This window comes from Ceratotherium simum, chromosome 13 (genome assembly GCF_057802395.1).
Source record: "Ceratotherium simum simum isolate JZ-2026a chromosome 13, ASM5780239v1, whole genome shotgun sequence".
Lineage (NCBI taxonomy): Eukaryota > Metazoa > Chordata > Mammalia > Perissodactyla > Rhinocerotidae > Ceratotherium > Ceratotherium simum.
In genome coordinates, this window is record NC_141912.1 from 28,050,125 (window position 1) to 28,062,535 (window position 12,411).

The following is a 12,411-nucleotide window of genomic DNA, read 5'->3' on the forward strand; positions in this document are numbered from 1 at the left end:
CTCCAACTTATCTTCGAATACGTCATACACTCCTTAGAGTGGCTGTATCTAATTTTGTGTTAATAATGTCTATTCCTTTTCTTAAAGAGGACCCCCTAAATTGTGTAAACGTCAGACCTCGCAAAATCTGGATCTACCTCTGCTATCTTCTGAAAGCTAATTTACGCTCCCTGCAGAAGCTCAAGAGCGAGTGCCCCAATCGCCCTGAATTGTATTTTGCTCATTGCCTCTTCTCCAGTAACAACAAAGCATCAGATTTCATTACCGGCGTGGTCTCACTGAAACCTGACCTAACGCTTCCAGGTTAGAGCTACTGCGAAGTTATTATCGAGGAGATATTTTAATCACGGTTACGGAGGGTTGCGTGTCTTTTCGGTAGGTCCCATGGTGTAATGGTTAGCACTCTGGACTTTGAATCCAGCAATCCGAGTTCGAATCTCGGTGGGACCTCTCAGAACAACCTTTTATAGTTCCTGGAATGGCATCTGAACGTTTCCTCTGCTTACACGTTTGTGGTCGTATGCAGCAGTATTTGATTCTCCTCCTCTATTCACACATAAGAACCGAATACTTTGGTCTGGGAAATAACGGATTTCTTTAAATTCAGCTTTCAAAGCACACAAACTTCACCTGCAAGGATACTGACTAGAAATGATCGCCGCTCCCAGCGACCTCGGGAACTTCTCAGGGACCGGGGCGGAAAAGCTCCAGCAGCGCCCAATACCTGTGATGGAGACACCACCTCCCCCAAATCTCCAAGTACAAAGGCCTCCTCGCCGCCCCTGAGCCTAAACCACATGCGCCGAGTTGCCGAGCCCGGAGCCCCGGGCGCTGGGAACCTCGCCCAGTTTCCTCGCTGGGAACCTCACGTCCCGGATCACTTCTCACCCAGTCTCAACATCCCCATTTCACCGAGGCGATTCACTCTTTGTCTTCCTCAATCCTCGGTCTCGTTCTCACCCACACTGCACAGCCAGCCTGGAAACTCCTCGAAAGTCAGCAGCCGCGGAGCGCGCGGCTCCTGCGGTCCAAGGCGCCCGCCCTCCAGCCGGCGAGAAAAGTCACCTCCCCACGGGTCGCGGGCTCCTCTGCGCCGGGAGCTGGCGCTCTCAGTGCATCACGAATCGCCCGCATTTGTTGTGACTAAAGCGCACAGAAAGGGCTACACGCAGTAGAGGGGCCCAGGGAGGAGTCTAAACGTGTGTGGGAGAGGAAGGTTGAGCGGGTGGAACGTCGCCTGCCTTCGCCATTCTCCCGGCGTCCGGTCTCTCCCGCCCCTGGGATCCGGGGGACTGGAGAGAACCTCTGACCTCTTCCTCCCCAGAAACTGCCGAACACCTGCGTCCGAAGAACCCGGGAAACAGTTCCTCGGAGCAGAGGCTCAGGTACAAGAAATTACTCTCAGCGTGCACACAGGGAATGAGTTCGAGATAAAGCTGATCAAACCTGGCAAGTCCAGTAAGTTTCGGATAGAGACTCATTTTGCCATTAGAATGACGCGAGAAACGTGAGCTGGAAGGAGGAAGTATTTCCTTCAGGAAGCCAGGAACTAAATTGGGAAAACACAGGTATCTATGTTTTGTACAAAGTAATCTCTTCTCTGTCATAAGAGGCAAACTTTAAATCCAGGGATCTACAATATTTTCCGATTCCTTATTATTTCGACATTTTAATTTTCTCATATGCAACAAAAAGCAAATCAAGTCCTACTCTCACCAATTCCAGTAATTCATTAAACTATAAATATTTCATTAGCTCATATTGTGAATAACCATTGGTTACACAGAGAATCTGTAGCAAATTAAGGTTACTAAACTCATGAAAATAGATTATTTTGGTTCCCATTGTGGACAATTGATTGTACCTCCAGTTGTATGGTCTGTAATGATGCTAATTGCAGAGGGAAATAACATTTTCTGCTTGAGGTGTTGCTTTAACAGGTGTGGTCCTGCCTTCTTTTCACCTTGTTGATGCTAGGATGATGAGGTCTCCCCCAAAGTATACTCTCTCTTCTGAAATAGCCTATAGCCTTCTCGGCGTGGGAAATTTATAACTGCAGTCCTTCTTCCAACCACCACCACCCCCAGTCTGTGGTTCTCTCAGCCAACCACAGCACTGACATCCTAACGCAGACAAAGTCCACCCCTCAAATAGACCCCAGATTTCCAACTATGCTCCTGGAACTTGATAAAATGACAATAACAAAAGGGGAGATCACTTCTCAAATATTGAAAAAGAATTTAATGATGTGATCACTCCGATCATACCCAGCACCAAAGATCCACTTGTCCTAGCTCAAATCTGGTAACTAGACTTTATTACAAAGCTCTAAATTAAGGTAACGAAAAAGACCCGGCTGGAGGCGTGCCTGCACTCAAGTGACACAGGACTGGAGAGAGGGCCACGGAGCAGGTGCTCTAGGGAGGCAGAACCAGCCACAGACCCATGAGAGAGGCTAGGAGAGCATGTGAACACTTCTGCTAGGACCTTACATGTTCTGTGGGTCTCCTATTCCTTCAGGAACCTGAGGGAATCCCTGTGGGTGTTGACAAGGACCCCCTCCTTGACCAAAATTTAGTCTCCATTGAACCCTCTTCTAAACTAGCTCCCATCTTGGTCTGCCAAGCCAGTTTTAGTAAAGAATCCTACTGAGTCCAGTTTGGGCAAGAATCTTGCTAAATCAGTTTATTGAAAATTCCTCCCCCCATGATATTCAATTAAGTTCCTCTTCCTCTGCTCTTGATATTTGATCAAGTTCCTTTTAGTAATTTTCCATCCAATGACTCCCTTACCCTGCCCATTGGCTATAAATCCCCAGCTGCTCCTGTTGTATTCTGAGTTGAGTTCAATCTCTCTCCTTTATTGCAATAGACTTACAGAAAGTCTTCCTTGCCTGTTTAACTCCATCTGGTGCAATTTGTTCTTTTCCCTCAAAGAATTTACAGATACATCCCAGGGATAATTCTTTACCAGAGAAGAGATTTAACTCAGGGTTTGAGGATGTGATCAACTGTGTAGAGAAGGTGTGTGTAGAGAACTGAATGAAGTAATGGTAGACAATTTCCTGAGGATATGAAAACAGATTTTAAAATCTACCCAATATATGAGAGATGTGTCTGGGAAGATTGAAGGCAGGAGTAGCTTTCCTGGGCTGAACAGAAATATTTATTTACAGAAATAAAGAGAATTCTGAGTGATTGGATGTAACCTGTAGATACCTCAGCCAGATATAAGGCTTTAAGGTTAACATAAGAAACATCTGCATGTTCTATTATCACAGATTCCAGAGCACACTCCCTGAGACCATAATTTCATAGATTAAGACTGAGGCCCAGAATTCTCTATTCACAGCAAGCTCTTGAAGCAGCCTAGAGACCACACTTCAAATATTGCTCTCAGCTTCAAAAAAAAAAAAAAAAAATCTAAATTCAAATGAAGAAAAGCAAAAAACAGTTCTGTTTTTATAAATGTAACAAATATTTTGTTGTAATAAAAGAAATGAGAATTAAATTGCACTGCAATATCACTTTCACCTACTAAATTAATAGAGAACCCAAAGTTGACAACATAGTATGTTAAGGATGGTGAAGGGAGCAAGGATGTCAATCATTACTGGTTGGGAGTGTAAATTAATAAAATTCTTTTGGAGGGCAATATGGCAATATTTCAGACGCATATATCCTAGGACACAGGAAACTAAGTTCTAAAAATTTGTATTACAGTATTACAGATGCACACATTCAAAATTATATATAAAGTTATTCATTGCAGCATAGTTTGTAATAGCAAAAGATGTGAAAAAAATCCTAAATGTCCAAAAGAGGGCTGGTTAAATAATATACAGTAATCCATACATTGGAATATCATGCATCCTTGGAAAAGAATAAGCTATCACTTTTTGTTATGATATGGAAAGCTGTTCAAGACATATTGGTTAGGGAAAGGGAGCAAGGTACATAGTATATTATCATTTGTGTTATCTCTTTTTGAGATAAAAAATATTTTTATTTTATGTAATATATATTCATATAGGCTTAATATGATTCTGGAAGGAATTACTAACAATGACTATCTGTGGGGAACGTAATTAGGTGGTTGTGGAATAAAGGTGGGTGCAAGATTTTGCTGTATAGCTTTTTATACTTTTGGAACCATGTAAATGTAATGCCTATTCAAAAACTCAAACAAACTAAAAAAATAAAAGGAAGATATATATATATTTTCCCCAAAAGTCCGACAAGATGGAAATGACAAGCAGAAACTACACAATATTGACATTTTTCTCTGTCTTGCTAAAAGAGGAATCTTTGGATCTAACTGAGAATGTTGTGTGAGGTGTACTTTCAGTTTTGTCCCATCACTAAACAGAGACAAACCCTCGTCCTCAAAGTCAGAGATCCTTAGCAGTAATGGTTAAGTATTTTACTGGGAGGGGAGCACTTTGAATTAGCAAACATCAAAATTGCAGTACAGTTAAAATTAGTCTCAAAGTGTCCTGCAAAATACAATAGAAATAATTTGTTGTACATATCTCTGTGGGTGATTTTGTCATTTTAAGTTTGTTAGGCAATGTTTTTCTATACCCCTCAATTAAGTATTCAATTGCTTCCTCAAAAGACCTGGAGACTCCGTGGTGAGTGTCAATATTTCCTGCCCTCAAGGAGATGACCATTTTAGATGGTGAAAGTAAACACTATTCAAATGATTCAGCTGGTAACTTAAAACTATGACTAGTGCCACTGAAGAATAATAGTCCCTGAGACTCAAAAGATTATTGAGAAATTAACTATGGCAGAAGGCAGCAATTTGCTAAATTTACAGTAGATATGACATTAATCCATCAAAGGTAAACACTGAGTAGGCAGTTTTTGCAGAGCCATAGTTTTACGTAGAAGTTCTCAGAAAGCCTCAACGACGAGGGTGGGATTCGAACCCACGCGTGCAGAGCACAATGGATTAGCAGTCCATCGCCTTAACCACTCGGCCACCTCGTCTTGCGCAGAGATGCACAATCACATTCTTCATCTCCACCATTCGTTCCATAGTAGTACTATATCTAATCGCCTTTTTTCTGCTTTAATCCTGATTCGATCTTCACAGTCATACCCACAATCAGATATTTTTAGGTACATTTCACAGCAACCACAAAACTTATAAATGACGCTTCGAGTGGTTCAGTTACTTGGCAGATATAAAATATACAGGTAAAACCAGGATGTGTAGGTATCAAATACGTAGATCCTTGTTGAACACATGAATGAATGAATGGACATAGCCAGGATTTCAACACTAATTTGCTGACTTCCCTCCAGCCAGCAGCCTTGTGTTCTCCCGGAGACTGGGGTCCCTCTGCTGTTGCACTCTGCGTTCGTTGGGCCCAATTCACTACCTCCTGATTAGAACAGTCCGGGATTTCTGTTTTCTGGGAGGGAACAGGAAACAACGAAACCTGGCTCTGTGATTCTCTTATATTTGCTTCTGAAATATGCCAGACTGCTAGGAGACGCCTTCATTTCTCTCTTGGTCTTCACTGGGGCTTGGAATTGATCAGTCTGTGACACACAGCAATGGGTGAAAACGGGTTGGAAAAAGGTAAAAAAAAAAAAAAAAGTAAGCGCCCTGACGGGGCCGTTTTGGTTCTAGAGTAGATTGGAATCTTCGAGTGTTAAGCTCGATATAGCGTGGTTACCACCAACACTGAGAAGAGCTGGGTGGGGAAATCCGCGCTAGTGCGGGGTCCAGGATGCCTGCGTCCTGGTTGTGGCTCTGTCCATTCACTGTGTGACTTTGGGCAGGCCAGTTCACCAACTCTCTCTCCACTCCCTCCCTCCTGCCTCCACAGTTTTTCTTCCCAGGAGAAAGCTGAACTTGACAACTTCAGATAAACCCAGCATCTAGAAACTCCTTTCACTCGCTAGGGTTCATCTGCTTTCCTATATTTAGTGCAGAATTTTGGAGAGAAATTTGAAGAGAAAAGAATCTTAACTTGCCAAAGTGCTGTTGCTTTTTCCTTCCTGTGAAGTCTCTATTTCTGTTCTTAGATTTGGCAAGAGTGATCCTCTTCTCTCTCTCTCTCCTGTTCCTTTAAGGAATTTTATAAGCTCACCTTCAGCATACACTTACCCATCATGGGAAACCCACCTAAAATCCACAGGTTAGAGAACTAAGGATTTATTTATTTAGTGAGTCAAACAATCATATTTATTTTTTTGAATAAAGTCAGTTGTTATAATTTCCTTAAGGCTTGAGTTAGGACTAAGGTTCTGCTGTTCGAATCATTTATGGTTCACTTCTTTTGTGTCCCTCTTTCACAGTTCCAAGAAAACCTAATTTTATACCATTGACTTTAATACTATTTCTCAACTCAGACTTTGAGGGGGGAATTTCCCCTGTTAGAATAACAAAGATTTTGTTTAGACAATTTTCCCTCCAATTCCCCCCAGAGGGCAGGGACCACATTTCTTCATTAATTGTATTACACACAGTGCATTACCATGTAGTAAGCACATAATAACTATTCTTGAGTGAATGAATGAATGAAAAAAATCTAGGTTTTTAATAAAAGAACCACCAAACACCAAAAACTAACATACAGAGAAGGATTATTTGCAATTCTTTAAGTTTCTTGGGCTAATAAGTAACACTATAGAGTTACTGTGAGGATTGAATGAATAGGTAAAGTGCTTTAAAATGCTGGGTACTTAGAATCACCATATAAGTGCTTTGCATTATCATTATTATCATCCATCAGAAAAGATAACCAGCAAGGAAAAAAAAAATGAACCAATAACCTGTACAGACAATCCACAGAAGTAGAAAATCAAATGGCTAATAAACATACTAAAAGAAGCACCCCTTCATGTATATTTAGAGACATACTAATTAAAATAGTAATATTTAATAAATATTCTCCCCTCCATTATATTGACAAATATTTATAAAATTAATAATAACAAGTCTGGGCAAGAGTGTTGGAAAGCATGTGTTTTGAAATACTGCTACAGGAATATAAATTGGCACAAACACATTAGAGGATAATTTCATAAGTTCTGTTAAAATTTAAAAGTTTACATCCTTATTCCTTTCCTAAAACCCAACTATTAAGTGAGAGGGAAAAACAAATTCAAGTATTGTATGTATAGTTTTGTTATTATTATCATTATTTTAAAGACAAATGTAGGTAGATTGATAAAGAGTTTTAGATAGTATCAGCGAGGGCCATTTAGCCTCGGCCTCAATTTTATAAAGGCTTAAATTTACACTTCTCTCAATACCTGCAAAGTACATTATACATACAATTATTATATATTTACTTGGTGTTAAAAGAGTTAACCTTTAAATATAATTATTTCAAATATATCCCAATTTTTAAAACTATCCTTTTGTATTTATTTTTGATATGCTGGAAGACTCAAAAAATGAAAACGCCATGGACCCTTTGCAACTTCTGAAAAGCCATGATTAGTATTGACATTAAAAATATCTGCAAGAATATATACTAATTGTCAAAACTTAGTGTCTCTAGGGCTGTTGCCCTATCTATGGGGCTCTTGCACTTCCCATGTCATTTTTGTAAAGTTTTACTTTTTCCTTTAGTCTCAAGAATGTGTTAATTATGTAAAGGAAAAAGATGAAAATAGGACTTCTGGTTTCCAGTCCAACATGTAAAGAGCTTGGAAGTCATCACTCCTATTCTCTCAACAAGAAAAAAGCTGAGCACATTGAAAAGCAACAATTTTTCTTAGATCCTTCATAGAATTGAGGCCACAGGGCGAACTACTGCCCTGAAAACTAGAATAAAGAAAATCACAATTTACAAGGAGCAGAAGCCCAGGAATATAAGCTGGCAGCTGAAACCAGAACCTTGGTAGGAAAACTTAAACTGTAATTAATGAATTGCTGGAGCCTCACTGTAGAGTAGCTTGAGAGTTGAAAACCCCAAGGGGATCACATCCTGGGAGAGCTCCATACTTTCTCGACATTCACCACTGGGAGCTCTACCAAGTCTTCACTTTGAAGATCAGAGAAAAATCCCCTCATGCTTTTGGCAGCGAGAGGGGAAAAGTAGCCATTTTGAAATGTAGTCAGCACACAATAACTATTCTTGAATGAATGAATGAATAACAATATCGAGATTTTTAATAAAGGAACCACTAAGCACCAAAAAGCAAGGTACAGAGAGCTGCCTTTACAAGCAAGAGCTCTCAGCCAGAGCTCTTTGTTCTCCTAACAAGGCTTGTTCTCAAGGGAAACAATTTTACCATAGCCTAACCGACTGAGGTTTTACCAAAGCCTAAGTGACCTGGAGGAAGGGAAATACCCATCTCCAGGCCCCGCTAGCCTCCAACATGGGAGAAGAAAAATACCCAACTCAGGCTCACTAAAAACCTGAAGCCTGATGATAGGACTACAGAATGCTTCCCTTCTCCCCACATCTTACCACCATATCAGTAAGGCTCCTGTATAATATCAGGGAATCACAGCTCAAAGAACTACATGCCTCAGACCCTATTTAAAGGGTCTTTAGAAAAAAACAAAAACAGGGGAGATAAAAAAAGATATGAGAGGAAAATTTAGCCTCTGACACCACAGCTCCAGCAAATAGTAAAACACAGCCTAATATATAGCCAGATAAACATAAAACCCCACATAAAAAGCCTGTCTACCTCAGTTCCTTTTACACAATACATCATGCCTGGCTTTCAACAAAAATCATAAGGCCTGCTAAAAGGCAAAAAACATAGTCTAAGGATACAAAGCAAGCATCAGAACTAGATTCAGATATGGCAGAGATTTTGTAAACATCAGACCAAGAATTTAAAATAACTATGATTAATATGCTAAGGCATCTAATAGAAAAAGTGGACAATACTCGAGAAGAGATGGCTAAGGTAAGCCGAGAGGTGGAAACACTAAGAAAGGATAAAAGAGAAATGCTGGAAATCAAAAATATTCTTCCATAAATCAATGAATTTAAAGATATATCAATAGAAACTTCCAAAAGACATGCAAAAAGAAAAAAATGAATGAAAAAGATTAAAAAGAACTAATAACTGTTGGGAAATTATAAAAGGTGTAATGTAAACACAATGGGAATATCACAAGGTGAAGAAAGAGAGAAAGGAACAGGAAAAATATTTCAAGTAATAATGGCTGAGAATTTTCCAAAGTTAATGACAGACACCAAACCACAGATCTAGAAAGCTCAGAGTACACTAAATAGAATAAATACCTAAATCTCTACACCTGGCATATCATAATCAAATCATAGAAAATAAAAGACAAAGAAAAAATCTTGAAATAAGCCAGAGGAAAAAATACCTTACCTACAGAGTTACAAGGATAAGAATTACATTGGATTTTTCTTCTCTTCAGAAACCATGCAAGCAAGAAGACAGTGCAGCAAAATATTTAAAGTGTTGAAAGAAAAAAATCCACCAACCTAGAGTTCTGTATCTAGTGAAATTATCCTTCAAAACTGAAGGCGAAATAAATATTTCCTCAAAAAAAACTGAGGGAATTTGTCACTTGCAAAAATGTTAAAGAAAGTTACTCAGAGAGAAGGAAAATTATATAGGTCAGAAAATTGGATCTACATAAATAAAGGGAGAGCATTAGGGAAGGAATTAATTAAGGTAAAACAAAATATTGTATTTTTCTTAATATTAATTGATCTCACAGGTAATATTTTGTTCAAAATAATAATAACAACAATGTACTTGGTGATGATAGCTTATGCATAAGTGAAATGAATGACAGCAGTGTTATAAGGAATGGGAGGGAGGAACTGGAAATACTTTGTTATAAGATACTTGCCCTACCCATGAAGCAGTATAGCGGTATTTGAAAGTGGAATTGGATTAGTTGTAAATGTATATTGCAAATCCTAGGAGAGACATTAAACTTTTTTTTTAAAGAAGTATAGTTCACTACAGAAACAGAGAGTAGAAAAGTGGTTGCCAGGGGCTGCGGGTGGGAAAATAGGGAGAGGTTGGTAAAAGGGTACAAACTTTCAGTTATAAGATGAATAAAGTGTAAGAGGATCTAATGTATGATATGGTGACTATATTGACACTTTGTAAATTGAAATTTGCTAAGACACGTAGAATTTAAATGTTCTCACCAAAAAAAAAAAAAAAAGATAAAAATGTGAGGTGATAGATGTGTTAACACAATGGGGAGAATGCTGTCACAATGTTGATGTATATCAAATCATCACATTGTACACTTTAAATATCTTACAATTTTATTTGTCAATTATATCTCAGTAAAGCTGGAGGGGGAGTATAGTTCATATATCAAGACAGGAGAAAAACGTAATCATATAAAATACTCAGTTAAAACCAGAGAAGGCAGAAAAGGAAGGAATATAACAAAAGCAACAAAAAACAGGAACAGCAAACAGAAAATAGTTAGAAATATGTGAGATAGTAATCCAACTCTACCAGTAATCACTTTAAATGTGAATAGTCTAAATGCACCAGTGAAAAGACAAAAGACTGTCCAAGTGGATAAAAAAACATGATCCAACTATATGTTGTCTACAAAAAACTCACTTTAAATATAAAAACACAAATAGATTAAAAGTAAAGGGATGGAGAAAGATATACCATGCTAACACTAATCTAAAGAAAGTTTGAGTAGCTATATTAATTTCAGACAAAACCAACTTTAAACGAAGGAAAATTAGCAGGGATAAAGAAGGATATTAGATAATGATTAAGGGGTCAATTCTTTAAGAGAACACAGCAATCCTTAATGTGTATGTGCCTAAAACAGAGCATTAAAATATGTGAGGCAGGGGCCGCCCCATGGCTTAGCGGTTAAGTGCACACGCTCCGCTACTGGCGGCCCGGGTTCGAATCCCAGGCACGCACCGACGCACCGCTTCTCCGGCCATGCTGAGGCGGCGTCCCACGTACAGCAACTAGAAGGATGTGCATCTATGACATACAACTATCTACTGGGCTTTGGGGAATAAAAAGGGAGGAGGATTGGCAATAGATGTTAGCTCAGAGCCAGTCTTCCTTAGCAACAAGAGGAAGATTCACATGGATGTTAGCTCAGGGCTGATCTTCCTCACAAAATAATAAAATAAAATAAATAAAATATGTGAGGCAAAAACTGATAGAAGTGCAAGGAAAAAATGGATGAATCCACTATCATAGTTGGAGGTTTCACAACCTCTCTATCAGTAATAGACCGTGAGGACATAGTTGAACTCAACAACATTGTCAATCAACTGGATATAATTGACATCTATAGACTACTTCATCTAACGACAGCAAAATATCCATTCTTCTCAAGCTTGCGTGGAATATTCACCAAGATAGATCACATTCTGGGCCATAAAACACATCTTTTAAAAATTTAAAAGAATAGAAACCATGCAATATCTGCCCTCAGACCACAGTGCAATAAAATTAGAAGTCAATACAAAAAGACAACTGGAAAATACCCAAATACATGGATACTAAACAACACACACTTCTAAATAATATTTGGGTGAAAGAAGAAATCTCAAGAGAAATTACGATATATTTTGAACTAAATGAAAATGAAAATATGACCTATCAAAATTTGTGAGATGTAGCAACAGCAGTGTTTAAAGGGAAATTTATAGCATTGAATGCATATATTAGAAAAGAAGAAAGATCTAAAATCAATAATATAAACTTCCATCTGAGGAATCTAGAAAACAAAAAGCAAATTAAATCCAAACTAAGCAAAAGAAAAGAAATGATAAAAATCAGAACAGAAATCAATGGAATTGAAAACAATAGAGAAAAATAATAAAACCAAAATCTGGTTCTTCAAAAAAAAAATTCTATAAAATTGGTAAACCCCTAGGTTCTCCAAGTTAACTAAGAGAAGAAGAGAGAAGACACAAATCACTAATATTAGAAATGAAAGGGGGAACCATCACTACTCACCCCATATACATTAAAAGAACAATAAAGTGATATTATGAATAACTCTATGCCCACAAATTTGAGAACTGATCAAAGGGGCCAATTCCTTGAAAGATAAAATCTGCCAAAATTCACAGAAAGAGATATATATCTGAATAGGCTTATATCTATTAAATAAATTGGATCAATAGTTAACAACCTTCTAAAACAAAAAAGCACCAGGCCCAGGTAGTCTCACTGGTGAATTCTGCCAAATATTTAAGGAAGAAATTATATCTATTCTCTACTACCTGTTCCAGTAAATAGAAGAGGGAATACTTAACTCATTCTATGAAGTCAACATTACCCTAATACCAAAACCATATGAAGACATTCCAAGAAAAGAAAACTATAGACCAATATCACTCATGAACATAGATGTGAAAATCCTCAACAAACTATTAACAAATTAAAAATAACAATGCGTAAAAAGAGTTATACAACATGACCAAGTGGGATT

At 38.2% G+C, this 12,411-nt stretch overlaps 2 non-coding genes across 2 annotated transcripts; one reads left to right on the forward strand and one right to left on the reverse strand.

Annotated features, from left to right (window-relative positions):
- The first annotated feature begins 378 nt into the window (after nt 1-378).
- On the forward strand, nt 379-450 carry TRNAQ-UUG (transfer RNA glutamine (anticodon UUG)). The gene has a single exon. It is a non-coding gene; the product is annotated as a tRNA-Gln (tRNA).
- A 4,462-nt stretch (nt 451-4,912) lies between these two features.
- Nucleotides 4,913-4,994, reverse strand: TRNAS-GCU (transfer RNA serine (anticodon GCU)). Its single transcript has one exon. It is a non-coding gene; the product is annotated as a tRNA-Ser (tRNA).
- Between the last annotated feature and the right edge of the window lie 7,417 nt (nt 4,995-12,411).